General features: G+C 35.0%; 2 non-coding genes and 1 pseudogene across 2 annotated transcripts; 1 reads left to right on the top strand and 2 right to left on the bottom strand.

The window, feature by feature from the left end:
* The first annotated feature begins 4,366 nt into the window (after positions 1–4,366).
* On the top strand, positions 4,367–4,452 carry TRNAM-CAU (transfer RNA methionine (anticodon CAU)). Its single transcript is given in 2 exon segments — positions 4,367–4,404; positions 4,417–4,452. It is a non-coding gene; the product is annotated as a tRNA-Met (tRNA).
* Positions 4,453–17,340: 12,888 nt separating this feature from the next.
* Positions 17,341–19,088, bottom strand: LOC145125081 (pentatricopeptide repeat-containing protein At2g20540 pseudogene; annotated as a pseudogene).
* A 63-nt stretch (positions 19,089–19,151) lies between these two features.
* Positions 19,152–19,222, bottom strand: TRNAG-CCC (transfer RNA glycine (anticodon CCC)). Its single transcript has one exon. It is a non-coding gene; the product is annotated as a tRNA-Gly (tRNA).
* Between the last annotated feature and the right edge of the window lie 432 nt (positions 19,223–19,654).

Genomic DNA, 19,654 nt, shown 5'->3' with positions numbered 1-19,654 from the left:
TTTGCATGTGTTATGTGTTGGTACGTATATCGAGCGGGGCTCGATGTCAAGCGAGGCCCGATGATTGTTTTATATGCCAGTGGCTTTGTGATTATCGTATGCGTTAGCATGATTATATGTTGATATGTTTATATGTGTACCAGGAGGAGCCCGATGTCAGGCGAGGCCTAATGCATGATAGATTTGTAACCCAAGCGGGGCTCGATGTCGAGCGGGGCCCGAGGCCGAGTGGGACTCGATGTCGGGCGAGGACCAATGCGGGGCGGGGGTCCAGTATGTGTTTAATGTATGGTATGTGGTATCTTGGGGAACTCACTAAGCTTGTGCTTACGGTTTTTAGTTTACGTTTCATGTACTTCAGGATCGAAAGGGAAGAGCCCGAGATGATTGTAGAGCACACGCCACATTTTCCGCATTTTGTGATTTACTCTGATATGATATGATGTAGTGACATACTTTGGTCTATTTGGATTGTATGATAATGTTTTTAAGTATGGTTTTATTTAAATAAAAAATGAAATTTTTGGGTCTTATTTTTGGGATGTTGCAGGGTTAGTTAAAAGCCCAACGTAAAATTCTATAAGATCAAAAGTGAATTACCCTAAGATACTAAGGCCATGAAGCATATTGACAAATTTGTAAGAAAAGTTAAGAAAAGTTATTGCGGAACTAAACTCGCTTTTTGTAAGATTATGAGAGTCATCGTGGAACTGAACTTGTTTTTATCATCTAAATTTATTAAGTTTTATTTTACTTAAATTTATTTACTTTTAGTTTTACTTTTAATTAAAATCTCACATTTAAATTTATGTTTGACCAATACGTGCCTTACACAAAATGCATTGACTTTTAAGACACGTCTTTGTAGATTCAATTGTGCTTATCATACGCTACCCTTTGCATTCAAGCGGTGATTTTATTACCCTTTCATCATTTGTTTAGGTTTAATGCACCTAACAATATCACATGCTATTGCACGGGCAAAGATTACAAATATATACAAATTCAAATTCTTTAGTGCCCTAAAGGTTGTGAAATGTATTATTTTTATTTTATAATTGCTTTCTATATTATACAACTAGACGAATACATGCGTGTTGTGCAAAATACAACAATATATTTGAAATCTTTTCAAATATATGTTTTTTAAATATATCAACGATCTTATTGTTAACTCTTATATAATAAATCTTATAATAAGTTGGTATAAACATTGTTTGTTTTTAATTATATGATAATGTAGACATCTTTTAAAATTCTATAATCCCAATTATCTCAATGACCTCTACCAGCAGGTTACTCATGAATAAAATTAAATATAATATATGGTTTAATGATATTTATAATTGTTGTTATGATTAATTAAATTTAAAAAGTTTATTTGTTTAATATTTTAATTTCTATCATTGTAATTTATTTAAAACATCAAACATTGTTTTTGTTTTTAAAGGTAACAATATAATTTTTGTATATAATGTTACATTTAACTATTGTTGTTTTAATTATTTAAAACAATGTATTTGAAAACTCTTAATTAGTTTAATTTGGTTTTAGAAATTAACTTTTTTAAAATTTGTTTGATGAATATTGTTAATTTCTTTGACTGTAATTATTTAAAACAACAAACATTGTTTTTGTTTTTAAAGAAAACATTATAATTTCTTATATAATATTACTTTTAACTATTCTTATTGTATGTTATTTTTAAGCTATTTATTTGAAAATTCTGATAATTATAAAAAATAGTTTTATGGTTTTTTTTGTTAATTTAGGATTACAATTTAGGTTTACCACTATAATTTATAACTTCTAACTATTTATAAAATAGTCTCTTGATTTTTGTAACCTCTTGATTTTTGTAACAACCTAAATTTTACAGAAATTTTTTAACTTTTAATTTCATGAATATCAACCACAAGATGTCCAAAAATCCCATTACATAGCCATATTATTTAAAGTTCAGAGTACAAAAGCAAAATATGAAATCACTGGAGAATGCATGCCACGCCATCAAGTCGGGCTCTTGCCCTTATCAATAGTGGTACCTTAAACATTCAGTAAAACGGTAATGCATTAAGATATTACGTCCAAAACTAAGATCTGGACTCATTAAGACCTCTAGGGCTATAAAGTTGCAAACCTTAAGCCCTTGCTTGGCTACAAGAAGTCCAAAAACAAAGATCAAGTCTCATAAGCCCTTTCCTACGTCTTATCTCAAGAATGGGGACTAAACTACATCAAAGCTTGCACCTTTAAGCATTGAGACACTAGATCCTAACTGGAAATGCAACTAAAAGGCTTGGGAGTAGCTCATACTCACCAAGATCTAATCTTTTTGGGTCCAAAGGAGAAATCTAGCCCCAACCAAGAACTTAAGGAAACAAAAGCAAAGATGTGAGCTTTATACCTCAATGTGGTGCCAAATGAGTAGCAAATGTTGGATCTAAAGTCTTGGAGACAAAACTTTCTTCTTGCACCACCTTCTTCACCACTAAAGGAGCTCAAAATCTCACTACAAAGCTCAAGAGGTTCAAAAATGGCTAGGGTTAGCTAAGAGGGTCGAAATGACAGTGGAGGCTGAGGTGAGGGAATGTCTTGGGGTCATAATGGGGTTTAAATAGTGCACAAACCCTAATCACTAGGGTTTTGGTCTGAGCCATGTACGCCTAGCGTATGAGAAGTACGCGCAGCGTACACACTCGGAGCCCTCTACGCCCAACGTAAGCAGAGTTATGCCATAGACTCAAATTCCAAAAGTTAAGAAACTAACCTGATCAATCTGAGATGTTACAAATTTTTTTTTCAAGTTTAACTGAAATTTTGATTTAAGTTAACCGTTTAACATTATATTGAAAGTAATAATTTAACTCTTTTGCATAAAATTATAAATTATATAAAAGTTATGACTTTAAAATGACAATTGCTCACATACGACAACATATTTAAACTAATAAGTCAACTATAATATGTTAAAAAATTAAAGTCATGATTTTATAAATAGAAGTAAAATATGATATTTTAATATTGTAGTTTAGTTAATTTATGATTAGAATTTAGTTTTTTATATTAATTTAACATTATTAACAAATTTGTAATAATTATTAGAAAGAAATAGAAAAATCATGGAGGTTTCAAATGCATGTGGTGCAAGTAAAAATGCATCTTTTATAAGTATATATACATAGATATAGATATAGATATATATATATATATATATATATATTACACAAGGGGTTAAGTAACACTATCCCCACGTCAGAGGTAGTGCATAAGCGTCAAGTCCTTTTCTACACATTTGTACATAGTGATGTGTATATATAGGTAGTACATAAGTATAAACATCCTCACAACAACAATGCATAAGTAGATGCGTAAGTTACTAACACCATCCCCACATCAGAGGTAGTGTAGATGAGTAAGTTGTTGGCTGGTGGACGTATATATTTTCTTAGATTAAGAGTATATTGATATTTATTTCTCTATATATACAAACACCATCTTTTTCCATCATTCCCACGTTAGTCGCCACATTAGTTACAGTGGCCTGAGGAGTTGTTGGATGTGCAATTACACATAGCTCGTGTCGTGAAAAGGCCTAAAATTTTAATCAACAGCTAATCCGTCGAAAATTTGTTGCTAATTTGTTGGATAGTTGTTAATTTGTCGCTAATCTGTCTGTAATCTTTCGTTATACGTGCTAACTCGTTGCTAATTGTTGCTAATTTGTAGCTATCTATTGCTAATTTGTCGCTAATCCGAAATTTTATGGGCCCATTTTTACTTTTCGTACAGAGTTTTCAAAATCAATGAACTGTCCATATCATTTACCGCTTCGTTTCCTACTACATGATTACTCACTATCACCAAAGCCAACACCACCATAGCATGCAACACTACCTCCGATATATGAAAAGATTATTAAAACGTTGGTAGAGGATGTGTCATGTCAAAATAATAAATTAGGCTTCGCATGCCATATTATAAAGTTGCAACATGAGCGTATATCCAGCCTCAAAGGATGGCATAGACGATATATTGTGGGAATGTTGTGGTGTACTATAAATGGAATATTATTTGTAATTTATCTTTTTGGAGTTTTGGTAGCCTTGTTAACTGAAAAAAGTCGGTGGTATTTGTTGTGTTTTTAGGCAAGTGGAGACTAGGAGCTTAATAGCCTTATTTAATAACTTTTTAGAGCCTGGGTATTAAAGATATTAAAGTTATACGGATTTGCAATAATTTTTAGGATGAACCAAACGAACCCATTGATCAGATTTGTGCTTTACTCAAAATTTTATCAATATAAACTACATCTCTTTTTATCATAAACTGTCATAAACTTTGTATTGAAGCCTGTAACATCAAGGGGGTGGTGGCGCAGTTGGCTAGCGCGTAGGTCTCATAGCTTTCTGAGTAATCCTGAGGTCGAGAGTTCGAGCCTCTCTCACCCCATATATTTTTGCTTTTCAACACTTGTGTTTGCAAAGACAAAATCAAGTACCGAGGAGGGTTGTTCTTCAATCGATTACTATTTGACGATATTAGTTCTTAGGATTAACATTACTTTTAGAAAAGTGAGTAGTTTTTTATTCTTTTGAAGTATCTAATTTAAAATGATGATTTTTAGAAAACGAATTGTTTTTATTTTTTTTAAAGTTGCTAACAAAATGATTTTATAGAACTAGATGTCTTCCTGTGCAAAGTGACGATGATAAATAGCTTTTTTGACGAATAGTTTTTTACCGGAAAATAATTATTAGATTTTATTATTACTTTTAGAAAAACATTATTTCTAGAAAAATGAGAAGTTTTTATTCTTTTAAAGTAGCTAAATTAAAATGATGATTTTTAGAAAACGAATCGTTTTTATTCTTTTAAAGTTGCTAACAAAATGATTTTATAGATCTAGATGTCTCCCCGTGCAAAGCGGCGACGATAAATAGCTTTTTTTGGCGAATAATTTCTTACCAGAAAATAATTATTAGATTTTATTATTAGTTATTATGTAATAAAAATTACTATTTTTAAATAAAATATTTATGTTTATGCCTATATTTATATTGTATGTTTATACTATTGATGTAAATTAATTAATATTTGTGTCTAGTTTAAGAAATGTAAATAAATTTATTTATATGAATTCAATATTTTAAATTTTTCATTTTGCTCCAATTTGAATTTTTTTTTTGCTCCAAATGTTGAAATTTTTAATTAATATTCAAATCATATATGCATAAATAATTCATTAATACTTGCAAAAAGTTGAAATATTGAATTCATATATATAAATTCATTTTATATATATATATATATATATATATATATATATATATATATATATATATATTAAAGAAGGAAATAAGCATCAGATAGGTGTATGGTGGTTGAGAAATGAATAAGGGGGAAAAGGGAGACGCCTCCACGTCATTGTTGGAACAAAAAAAGTATCAACAATAAGGCGCTGGCTGTATGGACACGATAGAAGCGGATGACTTGTGGTTGTCGATACATATATATATATATATATATATATATATATATATATATATATATAAGTGAGAGAGGGGGAGTTATATATGGTGGTGCGATATGGGTAATATAGGCAAGGAAAGGGCGACGACTTGGTTCACCAATGAAGAATACGATCTGTCTACACCCATTATCGCCGATGATAGATCGTCGAGGAGACATAAACAACGAGAATGAAGGGAGAAAGAACGCAATGTTGGCAGGGGAAAAGGTGATTGAATAGTGGGGGTGTTAGGGTTAGGTAGTTTATTTATGTAATAAAGATTAATTTAAATCTAAAATAATTAATAAAAAAAATAAACAATTAAATGAAAGGTGAAATACTAATTTGAGGTAAGTTTTGTAACAAAATGAAATGAGACAACCATGAAATTGAAACCATACGTAACATCATCATCAAAAAAATTTAGGGAATTAAACCTTTAACTTTTTGTAAAGAACACTGACCATATATGTAAATTTGTCATTATAAAATGACTTGGTATAGCAAGTAAAAACCAAAATAAAATTGACTTAAAAGAGTAACAAAGTATCGGAAATATAGAAAAACAATAATGAACTTTTCTTTGTATATGTTTATAAAACAAATTAACCAATTAAACATTTGTTTCAAAGACCATTGAATTACATTTGATTGATTGAAAACCATACATTATCAAAGTTAAGTTTACAAAACCATGGAAACAAATATCTTCGTTGTGTGTGTATAGGCCCACCGAGCTCTTCTCACGAATGACATGTGTGACATCCCAAAATTTAGGTCAAAGACTGTGAACGGTCAAGTTCACAGTAAACCACTTGGTAATCTACCTCATTGAGTTTTAGTGCATCTTATGTGAAATAAATGAGTTCATTTCAACTATTATAAGATACCATATGGTATCTTACTTCTAAATATATAATCTGGCAAACAAATCAAACTGCGACCCTAAGAATACGTCTGAAAAACTAAAATTTCATATTAAGCAGTTTTGAGCAATACAAACACTCTAGTCTCGTAGTACGTATTTCTCTGATTCCGAAAATATAAAGAACGTCCAAAACGGAGTTCGTATGCAAAAGATACGACCGTTTTAAGAATCCAAAACTAATATAATATTGATTTTCTTAAAATCGCTAAAACTGTCTCTATCTGTTGAGGGACTTGCACACCTCAAATGGAAATTTTGAAAGCATTTTGGACTTAGGCTATAGCCTAATATTCAAATTCATATTTGAAATATTTTTGATAAAACTATTTATAAAAGTTGAAAAATTAGACATTTTCAGATTTATAAATCGCGAAACCTTAAACTAATGTTTTCGACATGATTTCTATTAGTGGTAATGTATTATGGAGAAGATGTAAAGGTCCAATACGACTGGTGTGAATTTTAAAGGTAAAAATAACACAACATTTCTAAAAATCGTGTGCAACTATATATATAGATGTGCGGGACATGTTTTATGATCAAATGCAAATCGTATTATTAGAGTTTTGTAAAATATACAATATGTGACAATCATGTAAACACAATGCATATATGTGATATAATTAAAATTATATAACAACACTATATATATATATATATATATATATATATATATATATATATATATATATATATATATATATATATATATATATATATATATATAAAAGACATATGTCATAATCAATTATATGTGGTGGATTAAATTTTCATAAATATATATTAGATATACATATCAATTTTTAATTTAAGAGACCAATGTTTAACAAATTAATAATTTTATATTTCCTAACGTATTAGTTTATATATATATATATATATATATATATATATATATATATATATATATATATATATATATATATGGGAAAATGACATAAAAGCCCTTAAGTTTTCACAAAAATGTCGGTTTTACCTTTGGACGTGTTTTATGTCCAGTAAAGCCTGAAGTTTTGTTTAATTTGTTTATTTTTACCCTTGTAGCCGGTTTCCAGGTAACCTACCGGTTACCTAATGCCAGTAAAGCCCTTGAATTTTCAAAAATGTTCGGATTTACCCTTAAGTTTTTCAAAAATGTTCGGATTTACCCTTACATTGATTGTTATTATTATTATTATTATTATTATTATTATTATCAAAATAACAATCAAGGTAAGGGTAAATCCGAACATTTTTGAAAATTTAAGGGCTTTACTCGCATTAGGTAACCGTAGGTTACCTGGAAACCGGCTACAAGGGTAAAAATGAACAAATTAAAAAAAAAACTCCGGGCTTTATTGGACATAAAACACGTCCAATGGTGAAACCGACATTTTCGTGAAAACTTAAGGGTTTGTATGTCGTTTTCCGTATATATATATATATATATATATATATATATATATATATATATATATATATATATATATATATATATATATATATATATATATATATATATATATATATATCGCATGAATATAACCAATAAAATTTCTCAACAATTCATACACAAATACATATTTAATTAAATCAATACACACAATATTGAAACAAATACATTTACTCGAACAAATGAAGGTTTTTTTTGTCACATGTCACACTCGCATTCAATTTGTCAAATGTCATTTTGTGGTTATTTTGAATTAATTTTTTTTCCACATGTCATTTTATGGGTTTTTCTATTTTCATAAATTCCACATAATACTTTAATGTAACAATTACAATAAATGTAGTAATAAATGAATATCAATTTCATTAGACCCTCCGGTATACCGAGCACGATAGGCTCCGTGGTTGACGTGGCAACGAGAATGGTTCGTGCACACCACCCCTATACACCGTTATCCTTCGTCTTCGTTGTCGATTGTGGTGGGTAGGACGAAGGAGAACGCCCAATCATTCTCTTCTCCTCTCTCTGACTTCTTCTTCTGTGACTCTTCTTTCTCTCTCTTCGTGGTCGTTGTGAGTACCCCATTTGTTTGGGTGGTTCGTGGTTGCTGATTTGGAAGCTCTCCACGACCCATGCGTGTGGAGAGCATTACGGATGACCTTAGCAAACTTACATTTTTATTTTAAAATTCCCAAATTAAAGCTCATTACTTTATTTTGTTTATTTATTTAAATTTAAAAGATAAAAAAAAATCAATTTTAATAATTCATTATTTTTCTTATAAATCTAAAGTTCTTAAATATTTAGACCTTTATATTTTTTTTAATTAACCCATGTAATACATGGGTCTTACACCTAGTTATATAAAACTTATACTCTTTCCTCTTTCAATTGACAGCCAAAACCAAACACAATCTTACACATATCTTTCTAAAATCACATCTTACATTCTCAAAATCTTTGACAAATCAGATATGGAAGCTACCAATTTACGTACACTCTACCCGTCTGTACCCCTCTCTAACATTTCCTCTCTCTGAAACTCTATATCTCATTTCACACTCAGCATCACAAACACTCCATAGAGATTGCATCTTCCTCCCTCCACAACCCTCGTTCTCCCTCTCTCTCAATGACAAGCACCATTCAAACACCCCCTAATCAGAGCATCAAACCTCCATAGTTCTTCCTCATTCCTTTTCCTGTCAAAAATCAAAATCAAACACCAATTCCTCCCATTGATTTCTGTTCAAACAATCAAAAAGAAAAAAAAAAGAATAAAGAACACGAGAACTGCCGAAGCAGTCCCGTTCACCACCTGTTTCCATCACCAACGACCAACATCAAATGGGGTCACGAATCGACATTTGCATAATACACACACATCAAGCACGAATCGAGACCTTGTTAGTCATGTGAATCATATGTTCCGTATCATACCTTGGCTCATAGTGTGAATCGAAATCAGGAGATGCGTTCATCACCACCGCCATCAACGGTGGTGTTGCTGCTGCTGAAACCACCGTGACAGCCCCTTATCGAAATCCCTCCACCTCTAGTTTCTTTTCTTCCCCCTCTTCGATGCTTCTTTTTTTCTGCTTCGAATCAATCGTTTCCTCCCCTCCACCTCCAGTTTCACTAGATCTTTTCTAATTCCGCACATGCCATCATAATCAACACCACTACAGATGTAATACCTGTGCAACAAGCAGTCTAAGTCGAATTTGCTTAATACTTTTCTTCCGAACCCATAGATCTTTGTAATTCTCTTCCGAGACCACACTTCTTTTTGAGGACGTGCGTTCATGGAGTAGAATGTCTTCAGTCTTTCTCTTTCGGTCCTGATGATCATTTGAGGATCATCATCTGGGTGGAGAGGAACATACTTGATGTAGAATTTTCCATAGGGAGAGATGGGGAGATCAATCTGGTCCGAGTCTTGGGTTGGTAGATCATAATACATGAACGGAAAAATGACCAAATCATGAATTATTCCTTCACGAAAAAGTGGGGATAGCCCTAGCATTGGATTAAGTTTGTCTTTGAGAGCTTGAATCTGAATGCTCTCTTCAAGGGATTGATCTATTTGTGTGTGAGACCACCCCTATGACATCTTGGCAGTTGGTTCATAGCTTTGGGGTTCCGAGACATGCTTTTTTCCTTTGTCTTGTTGTTTGTTCAAGTCAGAGATGACTTGCTGGATGTTCTCATCGATATTGAACTCAGGAGGCAGAGGAATCAAAGGCTCTTCCAGGATGTCGTCAGGTTTCCGAAGTGGAGAACCTTCATCAATTGGAACTACTCTCGGAGAGGGAATCGGAGGCATCATTGATTGAGTGGCTCGGAATGCGTTAACTGTGAGCTTTGTCTTGACTTTGGCCAGTTCACGACTTCGTTGTAAGACTTGTTTCAAGGAAGATGGCTAGGTAACTGCAGACCATATCCTTCGTTCTTCCTCTAAGAGAGATTTTGCTGGAAATTTCCTTGGAACTTCAATTCCAACCATAACATTTGTAATGTACTCGACTTCATCATCATTATCAGAAGGAATACCTGTGAACACAATTTGAACATCATCATCGTCAAATTCATCTCGGAGATTGAACTCCAAGGCAGGCTTCCAAGAGATAGTATGATCTCTTTTGATTGGTCATTCTCCCCCTCTTGAATCGGATGGCCCTGCAACTGAGGCAAGTCTAGCTGATTCTTTGAATTCCGAGAGCCTATCAAACACCTTTTGGAAACTGGTGTTCATCTGCAGTGTAAGGGCATCACAGGCTTCAACGGTAGAAACTTGAGCTTTCAAGTGATCGAAGAGGGTGGCAAGAATGGAAAGCATTTCATCGAACTTGTTGTTTGGAACGTCAACTATGTTAAAACAAGCTCGGAGGAGTTTGATGAGGACTTGTTGCATGATGAGATTCATTTCGTCTTTCGTCTTGATCTTTTTCTCCATCCTCTGAATTTGCTTCTCATGCCTGACATGGGTTTGCTTTATCATTTGTGGCGCTGATCATGTCATCATGAACCTTGAGCATAGTGGTTATTGTGTCAAAGTAGTGGTCCATACTTGAGTTATATTTTTGCTCAACTTCCTTAATGGTGTGTTTGAGTCGGAGAGAGATGAGTTGATCCAGCTGTTCTACCCTTTCTGCATCCGAGGGCCCAGGTTTCTTTCCTTCGGATAAGGAGTGGAGAATGGCATCAAGCTTGGTGTCGAGACCAGAAACTTTGGCATCGATTTTGGAATCAAGCTGTACAACTGACTTGTCTAAAGTTTCCACTTTGGAGATTGTAGCAGACACGTTGTCTCAGAGTTCCACCAGGGAAAATGGATCAGCATAATTTTTAGCTAATGATCTAGTGTCCGAGGTGGAACTCTCAGACTTATCTTTATCACTTTCTTGATTGAATGGAGGTTTGGAAGGAGCAGGATTGTTTGCAGTGGCTGTTTGATTTTCCTTGGGAGGATTCGTTTCTGTTTCACCTCCAAGTGTGTGTTTTACTTGGTCATCAACTTGAATTTCTTCATCAACAGGCTCTGATGAAGATGATAAAATACCGAAGTCACAGATGGGCCTTGATGATGATGGATTCTATAGAGTGTGAAAGGAAGAGAAGACTAGATGAGCAACAATGGAGACGCGGTCATCATCGAACATGAATTCAGTCGAATGCTCTTCATCAGGATCAGGATGAAATGCATCATGGTGGGTAGACTTTGGAGGATTGTCCGAGATGATGTTTTCTTGGTGAGTCTCTACTGATGCAAATTCTTGATCAGTGACATCGTCAGATGGAGGAACAAATGGTCTATTGCTCTGGATAGCTCGATTTCTCATGGAGATGAGAGTTGATTCAACTTGGGATCGAGTGAGCTCCGAATGCCTTATGTGAGCCCTGCTAACAAAATCTAACCAATCTGTCTTCCTTTACCTGAGCCAGGTATCAGACCATTTGTGGCTTCCGAGGTTGGAGGGACTACCCCGGCTTCGGAAAGCTTAGGATCTGAGGCAGGGGCCTCAGATCGTGCTTGTGTAGAAGAAGAAGGAGGGATATCTGAGGTGACTCGTGGGTGTGTTCCAGGGGGTGCAAGGAACTTTGTTCAACACCGGCACCACCTTGTTGGGAATGTGAGGGTGGATTATGTGGAGACTCCCTGTGAGTGTGCGCAAGTGGTTTTGAAGCTCCAAAGGGTACTTCAAAAGAGTGGTCGGGTGGGGTGAGAGGATGACCAGAGTCAATTAAAATGTCCTTGATAGATTCCTTTTGGGAGGAAGTATCGAATTTGGCTCTTTTTTTAGCTTTTGGTTTAGAGGGAGAAGTCTTTCGCTTGGCTGCCTTCTTTTTCTTTCCACCAGTCGAGACTGGCTTGGCCACATCCGAGGTGGACTCAATAGAGACTGGGGTAGATTGTGTTGGGTTGTATACAATCGAAGTCTCTAAATGATGTTTCAAGAAAAGGGAATCGGATGGTAATGAGGCCAACATGTGTTCAGGCAGTCTACGTGTAGGTCCGAAAGATACCTGGTTCGGAAGGTGATAAGTTTTGATAGCTTTAAAGGTTAGAAATACCTCTTTCGGAATGGTTTTGACATGAATTGGTTCTTGCCTCTCTCGGTAGAGCTGTTGAATGGTAAGAGCCTAGAAGACTCGAAATCTCTTGAGGCTTTCTCTTCCAAAGAACTTCTGAAAATTTTGCCAGAAGACCTCGGTTCGGTCAACAACATTCGTCTTCTCTGAGTAGATACTGTAGACAACACAGAGCCAATATTTGCTCATGGTGTCTGTTCCTCCATGTTTTCCTGAGAGACCTCGAAGGATAAGGTGCATGAGTACCGTCCATAGGCCAGGAACTGCCGATTTCTTAAATTTTTTCGCCTTGAACTCTTCTGCATACCTAATATGGTTGAGGAACGTATGAAACTCTTCAGACGTTGGTTCTTGTACGATAAAACCCTTAGGGTTTTCTAGAATTCCAATCGCTCTTAGAAATGTCTGTTTGGAGACAGGCACAATACGATCTCCAGTTATCTTGACTTCGAGAACCTCATCTTCAATTTTGATTCTTTCAAAAGCAGTGTGAAGAAGATGAAGTGAAATTGGGGGATTGGGGATTTTTATGAGTAGAATGACGATGGGATAACGGGATATGAACTCGATCATTACCCTGATGGACTCATCATAGTCCATGGGATCCAGAGAAAAGAGTTGCGTGGTGTCACGAAGGAAGGGTTCAGTTGAGGAGGATGAAGTAGAACCTTTGGAGGATTTCTTCTTGGGAACAATTTTTGAGGTTTGAGGGGCATTTTGGGATGAATCCATTGTTGCAGGTTTTGATCTTGGAGAACAGTTTTTGCAGAGGAAGTTAGGGAAGAAGATGATGAGAGCGTAAAAAAGGATCAAGTGAGTTTTGGGGTCCTTTTATAGTTTGAAAAATCGGGTCGGGTTGAGAAAAAAGTGTAATGATTATACCCGATTTTGAAATGGATCACATTTAATGTGTTGCCACAATTGGCATAAGTTGACATGCAAGGACGAAAGACACAATGGCAAGACGTGCAAAATGGAAACCGTCGTTTCATTTGAAAGATGTTTACTTTATTGAGACGTATGCAAAAAGTGTGATTTTCTATGATTAAAGGATAATTATTAAAAAAATAACTGTTTGAGTTATTAAGAAAAACGTTTCAAAAAAAAAAATAATGAAAACCTTTTGAAATTCTTTTCAAGAAAGAGATCTCGGAGAAAGGAAGTTCCGAGATGAATTGTCATAAGATACTTCTGAGATGAAAATGAAAATATTTGTACACGATATAGAGTTCGAGATTGCACAGACTCAATTAGGACTTGAAGAAAAGATTCAACAAAGTACTCTAATATTGAATGAAGTATGTTGTGAAAGATCTTAACTTGAGAGAAAAGTGAAACTGAAGTAAAGAGAATTTTTGCTATCTTTGGAGTAACAACGCATATGTTTCTTGTCATTCAATTCATTCCTTAAATAGACTAAGGAGGAACATCGTACAAACTAGGAAACATTCCTAGAACTGGATAATAATCAATCACTGACAAAATGATTATCTAAGAGATACATAAAGGAAAGTCCTATGAAACGTTACATCAATAATAAGACAAGAAACATTAAATGCTCGAACAGACTGTAAATCTCGGAACTGCCTTTCATCTCGAAATGATATCCATCTCGTACTCCATCTCTATCTCGGACTTCACAAATCTCGGACTTAGCTGACTTCAAATCTTTATTACTTGTGATTGCTAGAGTTTCACTTTTCATGTTTCAACAATTATGATATGTTATGTTATGTTATGTAGGAAGACCAGGTGGTGACCCTTGTAAAATGTATGAAAGACCTGGATATGGCTCCCGAAAAATTGTATGCAAGACCAAGGTTTGGACCTTGGCAGTTATATTGTAACACTATGTTTCGAGACGTTCTTATTTTGGGATTTTGGACAATAAATGAATGAATTAAAGGCCTTGGGCTTCAAGGGAATAAGGTTTAGAACCTATTGGATGTTGATAATATTGACTATGTGATCCAAGCCCTTGGTTTTTGTTTTAGAGGCAAATGGGTAAAATGGGAAAAGTGATGTTTCAGACTTCTTTCATGAATTAAGAATTTTAGTTCGGTATGTTTTGATTCAAAAGTAATTAGATAGGATTGTGGGGATCTTTAATACCTTTCTATGCATATAAAGAGCGCCGAAAATGGAGTTGAAATGAAGAAGTTATGGATGTTTGAAATTGAAAGGGAAAATTAGGAACTTTTGGGTTACACTAGGCGTAACTAAAAGTTACGCTGGGCGTAATGGGTGTTAATGAATTACGTTGGGCATAATTTGAGTTACGCATGGCGTAATCTGGTCAGATCAAAACCCAAAATCTTCAGTTTTGTGCCCCATTTAAGGGCTCTAACTTATGGGAAGCCATCACATTAACAGCCTCAATCACCTAAGATCATTTCTAGAGAAACCCTAGCCTCCTCTCTCTTGTTTTTGAGCCTTGGCATCATTTACGAGCTTATTTCTCCATTGTAATGTTGAATCTTGAAGAGCAAGGTGGTGGAAAAGAGTATAGAAGAAGAGTTTAAGTATAGATCCAACAAGATTACATCATTCCTGGACCATTGTGAGTAAAAAGCTTCTAACTTGCTCATTGGTTTCATAAATCTAGTTATTTGTCAAATTTTCTACTTTTTGGTCATTTTAGTGCATAAAGTTTAGATCTTGAAAATTTGTGACCTTGTTATGGATAAAACTGTAAACCTTATCCATCTTAGCATCATATTGATTCAGATCTGAAGATTGGAGACTTGGACTTGATAGATTCAGTTGAGAAAGATTCATTTTTGGTCCCGTGGAGACTTAAAGACTAGATCTTGGTTATTTGTACCATCCTAATGGATAAAGTTGGAAACTTTATCCATTATGGAGCTATTATGAACCAAATCTGAGCTTTGAGTGAAAGGTCTTAATGAAATAAGTGCTTAATGTGAGTATTGGAGCCTGAGGCAATACGTCATGTGTAATTCATGCTACACCCCACGTAGCCTAATTGAGTCCCATTTTTCTGGACTGAAGCTCTACGCCCAATATAGAGCTAGAGTACGCAACGCGTAGGTCAACAAAGGGTAACGGTTGACTTTTTGACCGGTTTGACTTCAAGTCAACTGTAAGGGGTTGATGACTTAGAAGGGCAAAATGGTCTTTTACCCAAATGAGGATTTATCTTGGTATTTGGAATTGCTAAGTTGGAGTATTTACCATAGTTGCTAATTAAGGTTTGCTTTGTGGATATGTTAATGGGAAGGACTTCAGCACCGACAGTTCGTCTGTGAGATCTATTCATTTACCGATTGAGGTGAGTCTCCTCACATTATTTTCGGGTCGAATGCACTAATGTCGGCTCATTGGTTTATGGTTATAGGATGCTAGTTGTTTGTGTGACTTTTGCATGTATTGTATGTGTTTGTATTTATATCGGGAATGGCCCGATGCCAGGCGGGGCCTAATGAATGTGTTGGGCAGGGCCCATCACATGTTACTGATAGATCTATACCGAGGGGGGGGGGATGAATGTCGGGTGCCGAACACGACCTATGCTAATTGGATCATTTTCGGTTTTTTGGTTGTATAAAACAATAAAAATACCAACTAAATAGTTAAACCTGTTGAAGACTAACCAATAAAAGTGTGAAAAATGCATCTTTGAGGAATTTCGTAAAATATAGAAACATTCCTTCAATTCTTATGAACTCGGAAAACCCCTAAAAATACACACAGGTAGGGTTTGTGCACCAATTGGAATACCACAACAGGGTCAATCAAGCCCTAACATCATACCAGATGAAATTTGATAACATGTGGGTCTTGATGGTGCCTTAGAATCTTAACCAAGGGTGGAGGTTTTGCTCGATTAATTCCTTGACGTGACATAACCTCAAGGAGAAGCAACCAAATGGCGAGGGGAACTATTTGAAAACCTAAGTTCACACGGAGGAACATGAAAACGATTTGTTTCTTGTTGCTTTATTTTGTGGAGTCTATCTATGAGATGAGAGTTCTAAGGTAATAAGTGTGAACAAAGAAAAGATAAAATGAGGTCGTTTTATTATTATTATTATTTTTTTAAATGTTTGTTGAGATAAGAGGGTATGATTAGGGGAGGGAGGGAGGAGAGGATGTTGAGAGGGTAAGATGGGTGTTGGGTGATATATCTTTTTATTTTGTAATCATAAAAACACTAAAAAGAGATAAAATATAATGTAAAAAAAACATAACAATCCTTTCAAATTTCTCGGACTAAATCCACCATAAATTTATGATTTTAAATCTCCATCCAAGTTATTAAAAAAAAAAAATCAAACCAAATGGACTAATTTTGCATTTTTGTCTTATATCAATCATCACAACCAACCAAATGCAATAAAAACAAAAAAAAAACTCTAATAATAATTCATCAACCAAGGAATTTATATATGTTATAAAACAAAGAGTAAATTACACGAATGGTCCCTATGGTTTAGGGTAATTTGCACGTTTGGTCCTTAACTTAACTTTTAACTCGGAAGGTCCTTACTGTTTGTTTTTGTTACACGTTTGGTCCCTGTTTTACCTAAAAAAACCATTTTTCCCTTGATTTTTTAACTTATTTAATAAACACACCCCAACCCCACCTCCCTCACCTTACCTTACCTACCTCACAATTTTTCTCTATTTAAATAATAGTATTTTTAGGTAAGATAGAGACCAAACGCGTAACAAAAACAAACTGTAAGGACCAAGCGTGTAACAAAAACAAATAGTAAGGACCTTCCGAGTTAAAAAAATAAATTAGGGACCAAACGTGCAAATTACCACAAACCATAGGGACCATTCGTGTAATTAACTCTAAAACAAAATTGTAATTTTTACTCTTAACACAAAAAAACCAACCAACCATAATAATCTCATAAAATTTCCAACTGTAGATTTCTTAAAAAATTTCAGTTTCACGGTTTTTGGTTCGGTTTCGGTTTTAATGCACACCCTACCAACTACAACCTGGATTTTTCTCTACGCCTCGAGCCTTTACCAAGTCTCTTAAATTATTCACTTCTACCCACATTCCGGCTTCCGCATACATATTCGAAAGAATCACATAACTCCCACTATTTTCGGGTTCCAAAACAAACAAATGTTTCGCCGATATCTCCGCAATCTCAAGATTTCTATAATTTTTACTACCCGATAACAACGCACCCCATATACTTGCTCCCGGTGTCATCGGCATTTTTAAAGTGAGTTCATATGCTTCTTTTAATCGCCCGGCTCGCCCCAAAAGATCCACAATGCATGCGTAATGCTCGTGTCTTGGCTCAATGTTGTATGCAATCTTCATGGAGTTGAAATAGTTTAACCCGATGTCAACTAAACCCGAATGGCTACATGCAGATAGTAACCCGGTGAATGTGATTGCATCCGGTTGGACACCGGCTCGAACCATGTCATTGAATGTGGACACGGATTCGATCCCGTATCCGTGAGCTGCTAATGCACTAATCATTGTGTTCCATGAAACTAAGTTTTTTCGATTTTGGGGGATTTTTTGGAAGCAAATTTGGGCGTCTAAAAGGGACCCACATTTGGCGTACATAGCGGCTAGTGCTGTTTGGACAGATGGGTTTGAGTCGAGACCGATGCTGGTGGCATAATTGTGAATCTTTTTGCCTTGGTCTAGTGATGATGATTGGGAACAAGCGGGAAGAATGCTCATTATTGTTACCCAGTTTGGTTTTATGTTTGAGAGATCGGTTGTCATTTCATCGAACAGTTGGAGTGCTTGATCTGGTAAGGAGTTTTGTGTGTACCCAGAGATCATTGTTGTCCATGATACGATGTTCTTGTTGTTATTGGGTATTCTTGAAAACAAATCTTCAGCAAGATGAACCATACCGTTTTTCATGTGCCCGGAAATCAATGCGTTCCAGGAGGCTACATCTCTCACAGGCATTTGATCGAATAGTTTATGAGCATCATGGAGTTCACCGCATTTCACATAGAAATCGATTAAAGACGTTGCCACATAAAAATCAAACTCCAACCCACTTCTTAAACATTTCCCATGAACAGATTTACCAAACCCAAGATTGCATAAACTCGCACAACTTTTTAACACAAAGGGAAATGTGAAGTAATCACCAGGAACCCCAGCCGAATTCATCTCCAAGTAAATACCAACACTTTTCTCCGAAAGACCGTAAAGCGAGCACGCTCTAATAATCGAATTATACAAAAGGATCGACGCGTTTTGCCGAATGGAATCAAATAAAACAATGGCGGAGTCGATGTCACCTGAGCTAGCGTACATTGCAACCATCTTTGCGCCGAGGAATGAGTTGGGATTAAGTCCGCGGATAATTAAATGGGAGTGAATTTGTTGGCCTAATTTCAGAAGATTTAAGCCGGTCAAGAACTTGAAAATGGCTGCATAAGAAGATGGCGACGGAGTGGATTGGTAACGTAGTGGGTGTAAAAGTGCCATCAAGATTGAATTTTGAGAGGTTAAATTCCTCCATTTCATTGACATGCAGTATTAAGATCTCAGAAAATGTATTTCAAACAAAAGAGCAGAAAAGAAATGAAAAATACGCTCCAAGAAGTGGCCTAAATATGTGCGGTGCGCGGGAAATGGTATCGGCCGTCGGTTGATGAAAAATATGAACAAAACAGTAGAGAGAGAAGGGTAGAGAGGTATAAAAGATAAATATAAAAATTGCGCATCCGGGGAATCGAACCCCGGTCAGTACCGTGGGAGGGTACTATGATACCACTACACTAGATGCGCTTGATGAATCATATTTTCAATAAATCTTTTAATAATATACACATAGTTTCAAATTTCAAAAATTATTGTATTTTCATCAAGTTCTATAAAATTATCTGATATTTTATTTTTTGAGTAAATTACAAGAACGGTTTTATAGTTTGTGGTAATTTTCGCTTTTGGTTCCTAATTCTTTTTTACTTGGAAAAATTCCTTACTGTTTGTTTTTGTTGTACTTTTGGTTCCTGTTTTACCTAAAAAAACTATTTTGCCATTGATTTTTTTAATTTATTTAAATAAGTACCTTATGTTACCTTTACGTAAGACAGGACCAAGCAAGAAACAAAAACAAACTTAAGGACCTTCCGAATTAAAAAAAAATAAATTAGGGACCATTCGTATAATTTACTCTATTTTTTTATATAATTTTTTCTTTGATATATATAATCCATT

Source organism: Lactuca virosa, chromosome 7, assembly GCF_052849685.1.
Source record: "Lactuca virosa cultivar CGN04683 chromosome 7, Lactuca_virosa_CGN04683_v6, whole genome shotgun sequence".
Lineage (NCBI taxonomy): Eukaryota > Viridiplantae > Streptophyta > Magnoliopsida > Asterales > Asteraceae > Lactuca > Lactuca virosa.
This window is presented reverse-complemented; position numbering and strand designations above follow the sequence as displayed.